The following is a 14,871-nucleotide window of genomic DNA, read 5'->3' as shown; positions in this document are numbered from 1 at the left end:
ACGGGACAACCCATTATTTAGAATAAATAAATTGAGATATGCAATTTCTAATATTTTTTTCCATCAAAAAAAATATATATTAGAAATTGCAAATCTCAATATATATTCAAGCCAAATCAATCAAATACAATAATTCAAACTAAAAATTAAAAAAAAAATGAAAAAACAAAGACAAGGTTATAAAATTATATTTGAGTGCAATAACACAAATAATTGGTTCTAACTTTAAAATCGTGCCTCTAAATGGGGGAGTAGGGGTTCTATTTATACTAAATTTTAACCCATGAACATGCGAATTGAATGTCACCGACACGTCTAAAAAGGTAAAGATTAACAATTTATGTTTTCACATTGGTCAACGGTTTTTGGTGAGTAAGCATTAACTCAGCATTCATTGTATTTCTTTTCATGTTCACCAATTTACAAATCCATTTGATCCTTCTAGAAATCATCATTTCTAGTAATAATTTGATTCTTAAAATGTTTATAAACCATAAACTTTTTTCTTTTAATGTGAAATCCCTTCATGGTTGTTTCTTAAGAATTTCAGATTTTGCTACTTTAAAATATTATAAATTGATATGGTGTAAATTTAAATAATATTGGCGGTTGCACTAACAACTGTCATGTTAACGGTCTTATTATACTACATGTTTTAGTATTGTATTGTTGATTGTACGAACGCGTATTGTTGTATATAATTATTCATTCGAAGACTTAATGTTGTAAATTTTAATGTATCCAGTACTAAAGATGATGCACATGCTAAACTCTCTAGATACGTTTAGTGTGGGCTTTACACTATTAATGAAAAATAGGTAATTCACAATCATCAACGGTGATGTGAAAAGAAATTAAATCCCTGCGAAGTGAGTTCAACGTCTGAGTTTAATATGAAAAAAATAAATGGAATAAGTATACCATGGATATTAATCATATCTATGGCTTACTAAAACATTAAAATTTATAAACATGCAGGTTATAGACATATAATTGCAGAAATTAACACCAAAAGGCAAATATTTCTATATAATCACAGTAGTCCGAATACAATGTGAAATATGAGACATTGAAAGAGACGAACAGTGGACTTCACATTCATTAAAGAGAAGCACGTGGATAAAAACCAAGAAACAACTAAAACCAAGAAGATCAAGTTTGATAAAACTGAGAGAGGGTAATAAAGAGAAATGATATAGGATTAAAACCCATAAGAAGAATCTCAAAAGATAAAATGTATATGGGAGGTATAAACACAACATAAGAAAATGTATCATATGACCAAGTCAAACTTTTTGACAATTCTCTCTGGTGGGATGATTTGAACCATGTCTGTTGAGGTTACAGAGTCAAGCTCTTTTATCAGAGAGCTCACACCTCTTTGGCATCAAAGCTTAGCATTCACCAATCTCATCTAAGAATTGTATAACCAAACCACAAGAATACTCCCAAAATTAAATAATTTTTAAAAAAAAATCACTTAGATCAACAAAATTAGCACCAAAAAATTGAAGACAAATAAAAACTCAATATATTCAAGCCAAATCTTGAATCATGTCGGCGAATTATGTAACTACGGGACAACCCAAATCCCTAATCTTGGGTTATGATAGCCCATAATCTTGAATCATGTCGGCGAATTATGTAACTACGGGACAACCCATTATTTAGAATAAATAAATTGAGATATGCAATTTCTAATATTTTTTTCCATCAAAAAAAATATATATTAGAAATTGCAAATCTCAATATATATTCAAGCCAAATCAATCAAATACAATAATTCAAACTAAAAATTAAAAAAAAAATGAAAAAACAAAGACAAGGTTATAAAATTATATTTGAGTGCAATAACACAAATAATTGGTTCTAACTTTAAAATCGTGCCTCTAAATGGGGGAGTAGGGGTTCTATTTATACTAAATTTTAACCCATGAACATGCGAATTGAATGTCACCGACACGTCTAAAAAGGTAAAGATTAACAATTTATGTTTTCACATTGGTCAACGGTTTTTGGTGAGTAAGCATTAACTCAGCATTCATTGTATTTCTTTTCATGTTCACCAATTTACAAATCCATTTGATCCTTCTAGAAATCATCATTTCTAGTAATAATTTGATTCTTAAAATGTTTATAAACCATAAACTTTTTTCTTTTAATGTGAAATCCCTTCATGGTTGTTTCTTAAGAATTTCAGATTTTGCTACTTTAAAATATTATAAATTGATATGGTGTAAATTTAAATAATATTGGCGGTTGCACTAACAACTGTCATGTTAACGGTCTTATTATACTACATGTTTTAGTATTGTATTGTTGATTGTACGAACGCGTATTGTTGTATATAATTATTCATTCGAAGACTTAATGTTGTAAATTTTAATGTATCCAGTACTAAAGATGATGCACATGCTAAACTCTCTAGATACGTTTAGTGTGGGCTTTACACTATTAATGAAAAATAGGTAATTCACAATCATCAACGGTGATGTGAAAAGAAATTAAATCCCTGCGAAGTGAGTTCAACGTATGAGTTTAATATGAAAAAAATAAATGGAATAAGTATACCATGGATATTAATCATATCTATGGCTTACTAAAACATTAAAATTTATAAACATGCAGGTTATAGACATATAATTGCAGAAATTAACACCAAAAGGCAAATATTTCTATATAATCACAGTAGTCCGAATACAATGTGAAATATGAGACATTGAAAGAGACGAACAGTGGACTTCACATTCATTAAAGAGAAGCACGTGGATAAAAACCAAGAAACAACTAAAACCAAGAAGATCAAGTTTGATAAAACTGAGAGAGGGTAATAAAGAGAAATGATATAGGATTAAAACCCATAAGAAGAATCTCAAAAGATAAAATGTATATGGGAGGTATAAACACAACATAAGAAAATGTATCATATGACCAAGTCAAACTTTTTGACAATTCTCTCTGGTGGGATGATTTGAACCATGTCTGTTGAGGTTACAGAGTCAAGCTCTTTTATCAGAGAGCTCACACCTCTTTGGCATCAAAGCTTAGCATTCACCAATCTCATCTAAGAATTGTATAACCAAACCACAAGAATACTCCCAAAATTAAATAATTTTTAAAAAAAAATCACTTAGATCAACAAAATTAGCACCAAAAAATTGAAGACAAATAAAAACTCAATATATTCAAGCCAAATCTTGAATCATGTCGGCGAATTATGTAACTACGGGACAACCCAAATCCCTAATCTTGGGTTATGATAGCCCATAATCTTGAATCATGTCGGCGAATTATGTAACTACGGGACAACCCATTATTTAGAATAAATAAATTGAGATATGCAATTTCTAATATTTTTTTCCATCAAAAAAAATATATATTAGAAATTGCAAATCTCAATATATATTCAAGCCAAATCAATCAAATACAATAATTCAAACTAAAAATTAAAAAAAAAATGAAAAAACAAAGACAAGGTTATAAAATTATATTTGAGTGCAATAACACAAATAATTGGTTCTAACTTTAAAATCGTGCCTCTAAATGGGGGAGTAGGGGTTCTATTTATACTAAATTTTAACCCATGAACATGCGAATTGAATGTCACCGACACGTCTAAAAAGGTAAAGATTAACAATTTATGTTTTCACATTGGTCAACGGTTTTTGGTGAGTAAGCATTAACTCAGCATTCATTGTATTTCTTTTCATGTTCACCAATTTACAAATCCATTTGATCCTTCTAGAAATCATCATTTCTAGTAATAATTTGATTCTTAAAATGTTTATAAACCATAAACTTTTTTCTTTTAATGTGAAATCCCTTCATGGTTGTTTCTTAAGAATTTCAGATTTTGCTACTTTAAAATATTATAAATTGATATGGTGTAAATTTAAATAATATTGGCGGTTGCACTAACAACTGTCATGTTAACGGTCTTATTATACTACATGTTTTAGTATTGTATTGTTGATTGTACGAACGCGTATTGTTGTATATAATTATTCATTCGAAGACTTAATGTTGTAAATTTTAATGTATCCAGTACTAAAGATGATGCACATGCTAAACTCTCTAGATACGTTTAGTGTGGGCTTTACACTATTAATGAAAAATAGGTAATTCACAATCATCAACGGTGATGTGAAAAGAAATTAAATCCCTGCGAAGTGAGTTCAACGTCTGAGTTTAATATGAAAAAAATAAATGGAATAAGTATACCATGGATATTAATCATATCTATGGCTTACTGAAACATTAAAATTTATAAACATGCAGGTTATAGACGTATAATTGCAGAAATTAACACCAAAAGGAAAATATTTCTATATAATCACAGTAGTCCGAATACAATGTGAAATATGAGACATTGAAAGAGACGAACAGTGGACTTCACATTCATTAAAGAGAAGCACGTGGATAAAAACCAAGAAACAACTAAAACCAAGAAGATCAAGTTTGATAAAACTGAGAGAGGGTAATAAAGAGAAATGATATAGGATTAAAACCCATAAGAAGAATCTCAAAAGATAAAATGTATATGGGAGGTATAAACACAACATAAGAAAATGTATCATATGACCAAGTCAAACTTTTTGACAATTCTCTCTGGTGGGATGATTTGAACCATGTCCGTTGAGGTTACAGAGTCAAGCTCTTTTATCAGAGAGCTCACACCTCTTTGGCATCAAAGCTTAGCATTCACCAATCTCATCTAAGAATTGTATAACCAAACCACAAGAATACTCCCAAAATTAAATAATTTTTAAAAAAAAAATCACTTAGATCAACAAAATTAGCACCAAAAAATTGAAGACAAATAAAAACTCAAAATATTCAAGCCAAATCTTGAATCATGTCCGCGAATTATGTAACTACGGGACAACCCAAATCCCTAATCTTGGGTTATGATAGCCCATAATCTTGAATCATGTCGGCGAATTATGTAACTACGGGACAACCCATTATTTAGAATAAATAAATTGAGATATGCAATTTCTAATATTTTTTTCCATCAAAAAAAATATATATTAGAAATTGCAAATCTCAATCTATATTCAAGCCAAATCAATCAAATACAATAATTCAAACTAAAAATTAAAAAAAAAATGAAAAAACAAAGACAAGGTTATAAAATTATATTTGAGTGCAATAACACAAATAATTGGTTCTAACTTTAAAATCGTGCCTCTAAATGGGGGAGTAGGGGTTCTATTTATACTAAATTTTAACCCATGAACATGCGAATTGAATGTCACCGACACGTCTAAAAAGGTAAAGATTAACAATTTATGTTTTCACATTGGTCAACGGTTTTTGGTGAGTAAGCATTAACTCAGCATTCATTGTATTTCTTTTCATGTTCACCAATTTACAAATCCATTTGATCCTTCTAGAAATCATCATTTCTAGTAATAATTTGATTCTTAAAATGTTTATAAACCATAAACTTTTTTCTTTTAATGTGAAATCCCTTCATGGTTGTTTCTTAAGAATTTCAGATTTTGCTACTTTAAAATATTATAAATTGATATGGTGTAAATTTAAATAATATTGGCGGTTGCACTAACAACTGTCATGTTAACGGTCTTATTATACTACATGTTTTAGTATTGTATTGTTGATTGTACGAACGCGTATTGTTGTATATAATTATTCATTCGAAGACTTAATGTTGTAAATTTTAATGTATCCAGTACTAAAGATGATGCACATGCTAAACTGTAACACCCACACTAAACGTATCTAGAAAGTTTAGCATGAACGTTATTCTTAGTACTGGATACATTAAAATATACAACATAAAATTTTTCCGAATGAATAATATTTACATCAAGTCACGTTCGTATAAATAATAATACAACACAACTCATCCATACATAAAAATACATCCTTGATGTCCATAACGTCCTGCAGCTTTACGAACGAACCCTTGAAGTAATATCCATCCGGCTCCGAACATGCATAAACATCCTGCTTATCTGAAACAAATAAGGATTGGGATGAGACATAATGTCTCAGTGAGTTCCCCTAAATCCTAGGCTATAGGCAACCTCAAGGGGAAACCTACGGTCACCACGTGTCTACATTACAACCTGACGGTTGACTATACGTGTGTGGGGACTGGCATACTTAGACGGTAGTGTATACTAAAGCCGTCATAGTCTTATCTTAACTTGTTATAGGCTTCACTTCCTATACGTGTCATGGCGGTCGAGGGGGAATCTAAAACCGCATTGCCAAGAATACGCTCTACGTATCAAGGCCTAAGTATATCATAATCATGGCACGATTCTAAACCGGACGATTAGGGGAACCTAAGATCGTCATCGGTATCATAATATTTACTTGCTCTAATCCATGCCTTGTACATGTCATGTAGCATCTAATGCTCTTACTCTTAAACATAAACTTGCATGGATTCACTCTTGCATAATCTTGAACATAACATAATCATAATCATGATAAACATAAACGTATCTAAGTTCATTCATTGGTTAGCGTTGAACAAACAATTATTATCTTGATTCATTTTACGGATAGTCCCGGGTGGAGTAACCCCGAGATCAATCCCATACATGACCGATGTACGTACATCGGACTCCCTCGGTGTCATGCGGGTCCCTTGCGGCTTGAACCGTTCCCCTTAGGTCGAGAACCTCCCGTATCCCCTTGGCGTGGATAACAAGAGACACGAGCACCTACGTCTTATTTACTCAGTGACATGCGGGTCCCTTACGGCTTGAATCGTTCTCATTACGAGAACCCCTTGTATCCCCCTGATGTGGATATCAAGAGACATGTCACCTACACATATTAGTCATAGTCTTGTCGTGCACATAAGTTAAACATAATCATGCATACATGGTTACCTCGGAACCTTAATCGATCCGATTAGCGGTAAATGTTCATACTTGTACATACTTATTCAAGGTGGAGAGATCAACTAATCAATCCATGGCTTAACTTACTTGCTAACTTATTCTTGCTCATGTGCGAAGAGATTATACTTCGCGTCTTACTTACATATGCTTTCATATTCCTATACTTGACATACTTAGGAATTCATGCTATCTTGCTAGTTCTCAACAACTATGTCGAGGCTCTACATTCATGCCCTTGCTTAATTCATCACTACCCGAACATATTGCATAACATATCACTCGTGCGTATCATTTATCAACAAGTATTGTTAACAATTTGCCATGCCTTTCCCTTGATTAAAATCTTGTTTGGAATTGTATTTTAGGCACTTGGAATTGAGGGGTTTCATAGTTTAAAAAGATACTGCAAGACCGAGCCTCGGATAGCCCTTGTTGGTCGCAAAACGAATTGACAACACGTGCTGTGCAGTCAATTTCGCCTGGCCAAATTCTCTCCGCCATGGCGAAATTTTTCGCCATGGCGAGCTCAATGGCGAGCTACTCCAGAGAGCCCTGATCCCCAGCTCGCCATGGCGAGCTAAATTCCGCCTGGCGAACTGTAGCAGCCCAGAATTCTGCAGAAAACGTGATTTTGCATAAAAACCTCAATTCAAATGTTCTAATTCATTCTAATCATCCAAAACATCATAAAAACAGCTTATAACTTGTGCATGGCATCAATTAACAATATTTGATCATAAATGGTACAAAAGGGGTACTAAACATAATACTTGGAACCTAGAATTTCATGTTAATCTTACATGACATAAACATAATCCCAAGGGTAGGATATCTATCTATGGAACTCACCTAAACAAATTCTTGTGACAGCTCCAAGTTCCAAGCTCAACAAGCCAAAACCCTAGCTTTTGATCAACATACTCCCTTTGCTCAACCCATCAATCCTGTTGATCTTTCTTGCAATCTAAGCACCATGATCCTTGCTTGCTCATCTCTATTCCAACCCCAAAACTTCCTTCACCAAAACCCTAGTTTCATGATTCTTTCCTTGTGATAATAGAGTTGAAAGAATAAGCTCAATATAAGCTTCTACTTGTTCACAAAACTTGGAAATACCATAACATAAGCTTAATCTTTGAGAGGAATAAGTTTTGGAAGTTTGATGAAGAGAAGAAGAGAGATAGAGGCGTGGGAGTAGAGAGAAGGAAGAGGAAAATTGTTTTCCAACATCTTAGAGAGAGAAAGAGAATAGAGAATGGGATATTTTGGTGCCCAACACAAATAAATATCCCTTCCATGTGACTTTACCATTTGGCCCTTGCCTTAAGCGTATTTAATACGACACTGATACTTCATCCGTATTATGCTGACATTACATAATAAATATTCTCCATACTTATTTTCCTTGAATTAATTTCCTCTGGCTCAATCGACTAGTATTATTCTGATACTGACGGGCGGGATGTTACATTCTACCCCCCTTAAAAAAAATTTCGTCCTCGAAATTTAAAGATCAACTACCAATCCTCATGACAAGAACTTACCAACTGTGGTCTAGGCCTTACATGTATAAAAAAAAACACGGATTCTCAAGAAGTTCATCATTACTTGTGTTTCGTCTTGTTTCTTGATTCACATACATGAGCATATAACTTTCTTGATCTTAATATCACTTAAACTCCGAAGTTATCTTAGTACATCATGATTTGGAACTTACCTTGCTACACATAGACGTATTGTCTCGGACTCGTATCTTAACCGCTTAACATAAACCATTCATAAAGGTATCTTATCATAAACATGAACACTCAGGATTTGCCTTTTAACTGGAATCCTTCCGGAAACCAGGTTTGCCCTGCAGTGCTTACTTGCAACATTAAAACATTCTTTTCATGCATACACAATCTTTCTTACCGCACTTTGCGACTTATGCCTCTTACGTACATTACTCAAAAGACGACTCCACGAATCACCTATCCCTTTCTGAGTCTTAGGAAACCTTCGATCTCATTGCAATCTTATTGCATCTTATCACCCGTACTGAGGGGTAACTTATATAGCTTGACATGAAAAAGTGAAATCAACTCACCACTTCATCTGATAATCTATTAATTAACATCATGATTCACATACTTTTGAAACTTACTAGCACATCCACTTGCACATACATCGTAGACTCTTAATACAATTCCGTGTATTCTACATGGTATTGGCTTCATACGAACATTGTCGTTTCCATAACGTGTGCATACTTTGAATTGCCACTACTTGTTAAATGATAACGATACGTGTTCTAGCATCTTGCTTAAAGAAATTTTCTTAAACTTTGGTATTCGGGTTGTTGGAACGAATTTATACATGACTAAAAGGATTTTATCATTTCCAAAACTGATTGTATAAAGGAACCACCGGACAAGTTTCGATATTTTTGGAAAAAGATTTAACAACTCGCCCCTAAACTTGTCCACGACAAGTTGGTCCTGAAGTTTTGTACATCTTAAGTGAGTTCACTTACGACGTATGTCATCAGTTTCGAAAATGTTTAATTCCATGAGTTTAAATAAATATCGTTCCCAAGTTCCATAATACCAGTCTTAACTTTTAAAAGCTTTAAAATCATGACTTAATATATTTTAACAAGAATCGTTTTCACTCAACAAGTATCGCATACGAAAGTATGACTCTCATTGCACAAACTCGAGGGTTGCACTCCTTTCATGATAACATACTTAACTCCGAAGGTGGATTCTTACCTCCTTAACTGTTATACATAATTTGGACACATACTACTGCATAACATAAACCATAGACGATTCTTAGCCCACTTTACGGTAACTTGTTCCTCTTCTTCAGGAACACATAACTTGATTCACCATATCATCTCATTCGGTTATCGCTTGAGCATTAATACCTTTTCCTGAAACCGGTCTTCTTCCTTGATGCTATGATCATTATATGAATCACAAGAGGAAACCTTCTGAACCTTACACACTTTCCATTATCATCATTCATACATCTTGGCCAATTAATATATGGCAACTCTTGTCTTTCTCATCTTACTTACGTAAAAGCACATACTTAAAACTTTTACCTTAGCCAACACCGACTATATAAACATCCATACTTACTTATCACATCGAGATCTCCTCGCTTGTCTTAGGATGCATTCTTGTTACACTTGTGTTACCAACCGAATATTCTTCTCAAAGATTCTTTCATACTAAAATCCCATGTTTTGTGTTTAACGATTAGCTTCCATGGCGCTACTCTGATTCCCACCGGTTGGCTTAAACCACTACTCTAATCCGATAGAGCAATTGAGACTTCATATTCCTACTTACCACTTGAATACTAACTTCTTGTAATGTTTTCAAAATCTTCCATGTTGCAACTAACGCCATAACCTTACACTTATCTTGAAATTTCAAAACTCGTGATAACTTATCTTATACTCATAATACTTGACTTGGGGGTAAACCTTACATTTGCTGGTTGCATTCACCTGCTGAGGTATACATATCATACTTGATCTTGTTTCCGAGTAAACTCAAATTCCTTTTTACAACTCGTCTTGTACTTGAACATATATGTCTTAAACATTTAGCCTTTCCATTCTCGCATACTATATTTTGCTTAATCATATCAATGCTTGCTCGTTAATTTTTCCTTTAAAGAAAAACTTCGTAAACTAACGCATGGGTCATTGACGTTGAAAATTTTCTACTATATAAATTAAGTTTAGGCACCAGCCGTTGCTCTAAAATCATAGAACGAGTTGATAACACATACGTGCCATCAAACTTAGACTCTTATAAGTCTAGCCCGCTCTACGAGTGTCGAAGCAAACCGGTTCCTAGAAGATCTCGTGAGTTTTCAAAATATCAACCTCAATCACCCATACGTGTAAATCTTTTTTTTTTAAAATCCTTTAAACTTTATAGTTCAACTTCATAATGAGCCTTAGCAAGTCAATTAAGCAAGACATAGGTTCGAGAGATACGTCATAATTCCACATAATCCGTGAACCTTGTGATTCCTCATAACTTTGCACCACTTTAACCTCTTACTTCATACCTCTTGCATAAACATATGTGACTTTCCTTCTAGATACTGGAACTTCTATACTCTTGATCTTGGCATGTTATTCATTCTTAACACATTAACTTCCAAAGCTACCTTAAACCGTATCGATTTCGTTGATGGTTGCCCATGTCTTTCCCCTTGGAAATCTTAGGTTATGATATGCATTCGTTACTTGATATCATAAAAGATTTTTTTGTCACATAAAAGATTATGGTGAAGACATCTCCCCAATAGTCATTGCAAACCATAGGAACGAAAGGGAAGATTTTATAAAAAATAGAAAGTTTCGTCCCAGGCTTGCTATTGGTGAGCTTCTTCAACTCTATATTTATTTTTTTTCAGAAAACATTTATTGCATAAAATTCTTATTCTCAAGTATACAATGCACATCATTCATTCCTATCATCGTAAAATACTCTATCACATATGCATGGCCATCCTCAACCCTTTTCAATACAATTCTTGGCACGTCGGAAATCAATGCCTTACTCCTAATAACATAAAACTTTCTCTACTATGAATAACTTACCTCGTTACATTGCCACTTACGCAACTTTCCGAGCATACATGTCCTTAACTTCATTCACATATTGCTATTCCTGAGAACCTGCTGACTATGTCATCATATGTCGACTTCTCACTATTTTATAACCTTCTTCTGACATTCCAGAATATCATAAATCCGTTCCAATATCTCTTACTGAAACTTTTAGCCATGCCTAAATATATATCCAACTTCTTCGCTTACGGGTACATTAAGTATCACTATCATCTTACCCGACCTTGTCGGAACGTTCCTTCTTAACATGCCTTACATTCCCGGAGGATTCACACTTCTACTTGATTAGTTCATCGGCCACCTTTTGGCACGATCAAACCACTTCATCACATACTTCGTTCCTCCTGGGTCCTATTCAGCTCTCAGGCATCTGTTCAAATCGTTGAATGTTAAATTGAGTTGATCAGGCTCAACTAACAACAACAACTAGAACATTTACCTGGAACCCAATGGTCCCACTACCTTAGTTGTAATTTAATGACCCAAGGCACGGTCTGAATCGACCTGCTCTGATACCAATTGTAACACCCACACTAAACGTATCTAGAAAGTTTAGCATGAACGTTATTCTTAGTACTGGATACATTAAAATATACAACATAAAATTTTTCCGAATGAATAATATTTACATCAAGTCACGTTCGTATAAATAATAATACAACACAACTCATCCATACATAAAAATACATCCTTGATGTCCATAACGTCCTGCAGCTTTACGAACGAACCCTTGAAGTAATATCCATCCGGCTCCGAACATGCATAAACATCCTGCTTATCTGAAACAAATAAGGATTGGGATGAGACATAATGTCTCAGTGAGTTCCCCTAAATCCTAGGCTATAGGCAACCTCAAGGGGAAACCTACGGTCACCACGTGTCTACATTACAACCTGACGGTTGACTATACGTGTGTGGGGACTGGCATACTTAGACGGTAGTGTATACTAAAGCCGTCATAGTCTTATCTTAACTTGTTATAGGCTTCACTTCCTATACGTGTCATGGCGGTCGAGGGGGAATCTAAAACCGCATTGCCAAGAATACGCTCTACGTATCAAGGCCTAAGTATATCATAATCATGGCACGATTCTAAACCGGACGATTAGGGGAACCTAAGATCGTCATCGGTATCATAATATTTACTTGCTCTAATCCATGCCTTGTACATGTCATGTAGCATCTAATGCTCTTACTCTTAAACATAAACTTGCATGGATTCACTCTTGCATAATCTTGAACATAACATAATCATAATCATGATAAACATAAACGTATCTAAGTTCATTCATTGGTTAGCGTTGAACAAACAATTATTATCTTGATTCATTTTACGGATAGTCCCGGGTGGAGTAACCCCGAGATCAATCCCATACATGACCGATGTACGTACATCGGACTCCCTCGGTGTCATGCGGGTCCCTTGCGGCTTGAACCGTTCCCCTTAGGTCGAGAACCTCCCGTATCCCCTTGGCGTGGATAACAAGAGACACGAGCACCTACGTCTTATTTACTCAGTGACATGCGGGTCCCTTACGGCTTGAATCGTTCTCATTACGAGAACCCCTTGTATCCCCCTGATGTGGATATCAAGAGACATGTCACCTACACATATTAGTCATAGTCTTGTCGTGCACATAAGTTAAACATAATCATGCATACATGGTTACCTCGGAACCTTAATCGATCCGATTAGCGGTAAATGTTCATACTTGTACATACTTATTCAAGGTGGAGAGATCAACTAATCAATCCATGGCTTAACTTACTTGCTAACTTATTCTTGCTCATGTGCGAAGAGATTATACTTCGCGTCTTACTTACATATGCTTTCATATTCCTATACTTGACATACTTAGGAATTCATGCTATCTTGCTAGTTCTCAACAACTATGTCGAGGCTCTACATTCATGCCCTTGCTTAATTCATCACTACCCGAACATATTGCATAACATATCACTCGTGCGTATCATTTATCAACAAGTATTGTTAACAATTTGCCATGCCTTTCCCTTGATTAAAATCTTGTTTGGAATTGTATTTTAGGCACTTGGAATTGAGGGGTTTCATAGTTTAAAAAGATACTGCAAGACCGAGCCTCGGATAGCCCTTGTTGGTCGCAAAACGAATTGACAACACGTGCTGTGCAGTCAATTTCGCCTGGCCAAATTCTCTCCGCCATGGCGAAATTTTTCGCCATGGCGAGCTCAATGGCGAGCTACTCCAGAGAGCCCTGATCCCCAGCTCGCCATGGCGAGCTAAATTCCGCCTGGCGAACTGTAGCAGCCCAGAATTCTGCAGAAAACGTGATTTTGCATAAAAACCTCAATTCAAATGTTCTAATTCATTCTAATCATCCAAAACATCATAAAAACAGCTTATAACTTGTGCATGGCATCAATTAACAATATTTGATCATAAATGGTACAAAAGGGGTACTAAACATAATACTTGGAACCTAGAATTTCATGTTAATCTTACATGACATAAACATAATCCCAAGGGTAGGATATCTATCTATGGAACTCACCTAAACAAATTCTTGTGACAGCTCCAAGTTCCAAGCTCAACAAGCCAAAACCCTAGCTTTTGATCAACATACTCCCTTTGCTCAACCCATCAATCCTGTTGATCTTTCTTGCAATCTAAGCACCATGATCCTTGCTTGCTCATCTCTATTCCAACCCCAAAACTTCCTTCACCAAAACCCTAGTTTCATGATTCTTTCCTTGTGATAATAGAGTTGAAAGAATAAGCTCAATATAAGCTTCTACTTGTTCACAAAACTTGGAAATACCATAACATAAGCTTAATCTTTGAGAGGAATAAGTTTTGGAAGTTTGATGAAGAGAAGAAGAGAGATAGAGGCGTGGGAGTAGAGAGAAGGAAGAGGAAAATTGTTTTCCAACATCTTAGAGAGAGAAAGAGAATAGAGAATGGGATATTTTGGTGCCCAACACAAATAAATATCCCTTCCATGTGACTTTACCATTTGGCCCTTGCCTTAAGCGTATTTAATACGACACTGATACTTCATCCGTATTATGCTGACATTACATAATAAATATTCTCCATACTTATTTTCCTTGAATTAATTTCCTCTGGCTCAATCGACTAGTATTATTCTGATACTGACGGGCGGGATGTTACATAAACTATCTAGATACGTTTAGTGTGGGCTTTACACTATTAATGAAAAATAGGTAATTCACAATCATCAACGGTGATGTGAAAAGAAATTAAATCCCTGCGAAGTGAGTTCAACGTCTGAGTTTAATATGAAAAAAATAAATGGAATAAGTATACCATGGATATTAATCATATCTATGGCTTACTGAAACATT

Source organism: Medicago sativa, chromosome 4, assembly GCF_051527215.1.
Source record: "Medicago sativa cultivar Bolivia chromosome 4, Bolivia_mono, whole genome shotgun sequence".
Lineage (NCBI taxonomy): Eukaryota > Viridiplantae > Streptophyta > Magnoliopsida > Fabales > Fabaceae > Medicago > Medicago sativa.
The sequence above is the reverse complement of the archived record's forward strand: the minus strand, read 5'-3'. Positions refer to the sequence as shown.